The sequence below is a fragment of the Herpailurus yagouaroundi genome, unplaced genomic scaffold (assembly GCF_014898765.1).
Source record: "Herpailurus yagouaroundi ecotype Mexico unplaced genomic scaffold, PumYag 209, whole genome shotgun sequence".
Classification (NCBI taxonomy): Eukaryota; Metazoa; Chordata; class Mammalia; order Carnivora; family Felidae; genus Herpailurus; species Herpailurus yagouaroundi.
The window spans coordinates 7335984-7342813 of NW_024412440.1; the positions used below are offsets into that span (position 1 = coordinate 7335984).

The 6830-nt window shown below is 36.7% G+C and overlaps 1 pseudogene; it reads right to left on the reverse strand.

Annotated features, from left to right (window-relative positions):
* Positions 1–5239: 5239 nt before the first annotated feature.
* On the reverse strand, positions 5240–6108 carry LOC121016148 (translin-associated protein X-like; annotated as a pseudogene).
* Between the last annotated feature and the right edge of the window lie 722 nt (positions 6109–6830).

Sequence of the window (6830 nt, forward strand, 5' to 3'; positions counted from 1 at the left end):
GACATATGTATATATGAGATTTTTGCTGTCATTGTCCTTCAGGGAATATTTATGGTTCCTTGGGGCAGGCTGCTATTCTCTGCCTAGACGCAATCCCGTATCTCCCACATGGAGACTATGATCACGTGAAACCAGGCTTTAGCCTTTTGTGACTGACCGATCTATTTATGCTTCACCTTTCATTCCAATGTGGATCTTTCAGATTCTCAATCAATAGCTTGGGAAATTTACAGTCTTCATTTCAAGTGGGCTCTCAAACTCCCATGAAACTGCAAAATCTTTGCTCAGCTCTTCAGCCTACTGCCACCGGTTTCCCTTTCTGAATCAGCAATCATTTCAAAAGAAAAAGTGGCCCCAAACACCCATGTCATCACTCTGTACTTTCCTCCAAACTAAGATTACAACCCCCCAAATTTTCACTGTCTTTGTAGCTTCCCATTGCCTTCATACAGAATATTTTCATATTTTGTCAGATTTTTAAAAGGAAAAGTTAATCATAACTTCATGTGATTTTTAGAATGACCTTCCCTTTCGTCTTGCCTTCTTAGTTCGTTAAGGTTTCTTAATGGCCAGAGGGTATTAGTTTTCATATACTGTGATCTTTGATTTTTAAACTGTTAAGCTTTACTTTAAAAAGTAAAAGAAAAAAAGTAGGTCATCAGAGCTAAAGACGAGAATAGGTATTCAGAGTGTATTTATAAAGTGTCTAATAGACTGGAATACCTAATAATGCAAATATACATTCAAAGACTATAATATAATAACAAGGCTGAACTGAAATTAAAGGACATGTTCTCCAGAATTTGAAGGGAAAAAATCATGGAAAAATCAATAACTTTAACATTAGCATTCATTCAATGGGAAGTGATTCATAACTAATTCATTTCACCATCTCATCTATATTTCACTGATGTGAACAAATAGAAATGTATGGTTTGTAATAAATAAGTTATGGATATGCTTTATGTTTAATATATGTAACCTTGATTTAATACAGTTTCTCAGAGATCCAATAATGCTGACTTATATGATTTATAACTTTTTTCTAACATTTTGTGTTGAAAAGTTAATTCTGCTAACTCTCAATTTCTCAGTATAACCCAGAGATTATTCATTTATTATTAAATTTTGTGAAATTCCTTCATCAGGGTAGTTGACACAGATTGTTTCCAGATAGAACATATTCCTCATTAATCCCTTCCCAGCAAAATATCTCTTTTTTACCTATATTTCTGTCCAAATATCTAAATAAGTAAAGCAATATGCCCTTAAAACCAATAACAGATGGTATAAACTTCCTGGACAATAAAACCACAATTGCAGATTTTTTAAGTACATAGTTTCTTACTGTCCTATTAAAATTTTTCTAGTATATACAGAATTAAGAGAACAGGAGAGAGGAGCAAATTCAGAAAGAGAGAGTGAAACAGAAAGAAGGAAAGAAACAGAAAGAGACAGAGAAAATATTCTGATGAAAAAAGTGAAGATTTAAAGTTGGTTTAAGTTGACCTAAGTTGATTAAATGTTAAATGTCAATTTGGTTATGTTTTTAAGTGGCATGTTTTGTGCTTTTGTTTTTTTTAATTTTTATATGCAATGATTTGTTTTTGTTCATTTTTTTAAAAGTGAGCTCTATGCTCAATGTGGGACTCAATCTCAAAACCCTGAGATCAAGAGTCTCATGCTCTACCGACTGAGCCAACTAGGCACACTTGTTCTATTTTCTTTGTAGAAAATAAAAGTAGCATAGGTGTATGCTTTGGGATCCTGGTGGGAAGAAGGAAGTATTGATGTTTTGTGCTGCTTTTAGGTGAACCGATGGGATGAATGAGTGATAGAATACTGTTTCAGTCCATTTGGGATGTTAGAACAAAAATATCAAACACTGGGTAGCTTAAACAAAAAACTCTTATATCTTACAATTCTGAAGGTTACAAGTCCAAGATCAAGTTGCAGACAGATCATGTCTGGGAAGGGTCTGCTTTCTGGTTCATAAGTGGCCTTCTTCTCATGGTGTCTTCACATGGTAGAAGGCACAAGGGAGTTCTCTGGGGTCTTTGATAAGAGTACTAATCCATTTATGAGGATTCTGCCCTCATGATCTGATCACCTACCTCCAAATATCATCACACTGGGGATTAGGTTTCAACATATGAATTTTAGGGGACCACAGTCTTTATAATTCTGCCCTGGCTCCCCAAAACTCATGTCCTTGTCACATGCAAAATAAGTCCATTCCATCTCAATAACACCAAAAGTTTTAACTCATTCCAGCATCAACTCAAAAGTCTAAAGTATAAAATCTCATCAAAATCAGATACAGGTGAGACTGTGTATATAATTCATCCTGAGGCAAATTGCTATCCAGATGTGAACCTTGTAAAGCCAAACAAATTACAAGCTTCCAAAATATAATGGTGGGACATACGTAAGATAAACATTTCCATTCCAAGAGGGAGTAAAAAAAATGAATAAAGAGGTAACAGGTTCTAAGTAAGTCTCAAACCTAATGCTGAAAAATAACAATAAACCTTAAAACTCAAGAATGATAACCTTTGGCTTACTGCTCAGTCTTCATAGTCTCCTGGGGTGGCAATGTCACTCCCTGGGCTCAGGGGGAGAGCCCTGTAGTGGCTCTCTACCTGGGTCCTACCAGTCTGACTGGTGGCTCCATCCTTTAAAATCCAGGTAAAGGTAGACATGCCCACTTGGGCTTTTACACACTGCTTGCTGGTGAGGACTGTGGCTAGAGGAAGCTACTGAATTTGCTTCCTGTGCACTCCCGAGTGGAGGCTATCATTGCACTAGAGCTTACCAAAACCATACCTGGGACAGTGAAGGAGCCTGGTGCCAGAGTGTGAAGGGAGCCTGCAAGGTTAGGTGGCACATGGCATTGTGTAAACAGTGGGTCACAAAGGCACAGGTCCTCCTTTGAAACCACACTTCCTCCCAGGTCCTTACATTTTGGGCCTGTGATTAGTAAAACAGACCTGATGATCTCTGAATTGCCTTTGGAGTCATCCTTCCATGGTCCTGAACAATAGCTCTTGGTTTCTGGTGTGATGGCTGACCCACACAAATCTTCTCAAATGGCCAACTGGCCACAGCCCTTAGTGTTCTCATATTTTGTAATATGGATAGGCTAAGAACTTTCCTAAGTTTTAAGTACTACTTCCTTTTTTTCTTAATTCCATCTTTAAGTCATTTCTCCCTTCACATAGTTTACTATAAGCAGTCAGAACCTTCAACGTTTTGCTTAAAAATAGCTTCAAATAACTATCCACTTCATTACTCACAAGTTCTACCTTCCACAAAACAATAGAACACAAACACAATTAAAGCTTCAGATGCTTTATAACAAGGTTTTCCTTACCTTCTGTTTCCAATAACATGTTCCTCAGTTCTATCAGACCTCACCAGAATGGCCCTTACTGCTCTTAAATTTACCAACATTCTGTTCAGGATTACATGAATATTGTTCATGTTTAATGCTTTATCTATTGCTCTTTTCTTTCTGAGCTGTAAGAGAATCACCTTCGAAGGTATGCCCATGGCACTAGAGGCATTTTTTATCATACTTCAACACTCTTCCAGGCTCTACTCATTCTCCAGGATCAAAGCTCCTTTCAGATTTTTAAGTATTGGTTACAGAAGCACCTCACTTCTTAGAACTAATTTCTGTTTTAGTCCATTTGGGTTGCTGTAACAAAATTCCATAGACTATATGTTTTAAAAAATATATATATCTTAAATTTCTAGAAAATGGAAGTCAAAATCCAAGTTGCCCATATACTCAGTGTATGGTGAGGGCCATATCCTGATTCATAAAAGGCTGCATTCTTGCTGTATCCTCACCTAGCAGAAGAGACAAGGGAGCTCTCTGGAATCACTTTTAGAGGACACTAATCTCATTCATGAAATCTCCAACCTCATGATTTCCCAAAAGGCTCACCTCCAAATTTAACCAACCAGCCTAATTTATTATGCATGTGTATATTTTATTTTCCTTTATATGACTTTTTTTTTTTGAAAATTTCACTTTCAAAGGATCTGGTTCTTGCAAACAGAGCAGCTAATCTTTCCAAAAATAAAATCCAGTATATAGATTCCCAAAATTCACAAAACCAAAAGGAAATGTCTGGTTGTCAGCCAATAGCATTTTATGCTCAAGTCCATTTCATATCACAGGGAAGAATCTATAACGAATTTCATAAGCAAACTCCAATTCTAAACATTACTAGAGTCTATCATTGTTATTCCCAACTCTGTTGACAATTGTCTTTTTGCTGAGATGTACATGATAAATTTTCTGTGGCAACTTTTTTACTATCAAATAACACAATCTGACAACTATAAAGGTTTGAATTAACTTAGTATTTGGAAAATTTCAAACTTCATTATAATTATTCAAATGTAATTTGTTATAAATGCATTTACAAGAAACATGCCAAATGTAATATAATGACAACAAAAGAACTGCTAATAACCATTACTAAAAGCTTTCTCAGATGTATGTACAAGTACATAATTAAACTTAAATACCAGTGAAAATATTAGCTCCAATTCGCTATCAGACTTTCTGTGACAAAGGATAAAAATTAAATGTAAAAACTAAAATCAGGGTATCTGTCGATTTTTCTGGAAGGTTGTTTCAAATGGATTCAAAATTGCCTGAACACTGGCAAGAACATAATATGAATTCTCACTATAATGCCTCAGAAAATTAAGTACACTGATAACCTGATATATATATTTTTTAATTATTGTTCTGTGGAATAAACCTATTTTGGAGACTTGGCAAAATATTACCAAGAAATTTAAACAGGAAAGTCAAGTCCAGATGTATAAGTAAGAAATCTTATTTCTATATATAACAAAATCACTAAGTTAAATCATAAATGACTTCCACTAAATATTAACACTCCAAAATTCACACAATATGAATTAAAATAGGTATAGCAGAAAGTGCTCTCTGAAGCATGTTCACATTCCTAAGATAAACAACGAAGTGTAGCCACCAAAAATTCAGATAGGCATAGGTGCAAACATTTGCATGCAAACTTTTATAAGACATAAGAAATTATTTGTTTTGATAATTTTATGTACTGCTTATATACATTTTAAAACAAGTACAACTGAAAACATTTCTATATAAAAACCACAATAAACTCAAGTGAAATACTAAATAATAGTCTTACAAACTGATCTCTCAAAAGAATAACAACTGAAGTACGGTATTCTAAGAAATGCCCTTATCTTGATCAATCATTTCTGTTTTAACTGAAAAGACATCTGCCAGCATATGTTCTGGAATTTCTGAACCTCTGACTTTAAAGGCATAACCAAGTATTATCCACTTTGGCCCAACTTTCTTTAAGGTATACAGCTTCTTAGAAACTGCATAAGGACCATATTGCCAGTGAATAAAAACCCATCATAAACCTGATGTAAAAACTGGCTCACCTCAAAAGGGGGTGTCAATGTCCCCCTTTCCCCATCTGTTAATACACATCTGCATCAACTCTCCAGTTAAATGAGCCACTCCCAGAAGGTAATCAACAGGGGTGATTTTTAGTTTCCAAGTCCCAAACAGCTTATCCTGTGCATCAAAGGAGGGGGTCTCATTTTCTTTTCCATATTATTCTGTGGTAAATATCAATTATTTAATTTCATTCATATTGGTAAGTGATCATGTTCTAATGAGGTGTTGAAAAGAGATAATGTCCACATATTCCTTCAGTCCTATAGTAACGGCTCTATGGAATTGGTACATGTCTTCTCCTGAGAGCTCTTGAGCTACTTGTAACACCTTTTGTCTAATACCATCCAATTTAATTTCCGAGTCAGTCAATATTTCTTCCACATCAGGAGAACTTGTAAGCCAATGGAGATGAAAAATTGTCCTTCTATGTTTAACAGTTATATCTCCATAAAGTTTCACAAGTCTCTCCCATTTGTCATGTTTTGTATCAAGTTTCTGCTGAAATGATTTGAAGGCCAATATCATAGGTGCAGGTGAATGAACATCCTTCCCTTCTCTTCTCTGGTTATGTGGGGAACTGTTATGCTTCCCTTTCCTGAACCTCCTGATCCTTCTTTGCTGCTCATGTTGGCATGGCCTACAGTGAGATGAGCAGAGACTGAGGGCCTTGGAGCCAGTGGAGTGTGTAAGGTGCAGGCTGGAGAGCCTGTCGAGTAGCCCTCTGCAGCCAGCCAAGACAACGCCAATTTATTAATTTACTGGTGTAAATAACAAACACGCACACACACACACACACACACATACTTGGCATAACTCCTAATGATATGCTGTATTCTTATGATGAATTTTGAAAACCAACCATATTAACTTTAGGAACGGTGGTAAGTCTTGGTATTTGGTTTTATGTTTAAAGACTAAAGGCTCTTGGTATTTAGTTTTATGTTTACTTGGCTAGGACTTATGTTGTGTTTAAATCTGCTCTAGCTGCAGATGTCAGAAACTAAAATTCCTTTTGCAGCTTTTGTCTCCTCTGTTGTCTTGGATTTTCCTTGAGACTCCTTTTTGAATAGGGTCTGAGTCTTACAATTCTTTTCAGCCTCAATTCCCAGGTAGCATATAGAAGCCTGTTGACGTGGCAGTAAGATGTGGGGCAAGAGAGGGGCGCCTGGGTGGCGCAGTCGGTTAAGCGTCTGACTTCACCCAGGTCACGATCTCGCGGTCCGTGAGTTCGAGCCCCGCGTCGGGCTCTGGGCTGACGGCTCAGAGCCTGGAGCCTGTTTCCGATTCTGTGTCTCCCTCTCTCTCTGCCCCTCCCCCGTTCATGCTCTGTCTCTCTCTGTCCCAAAAA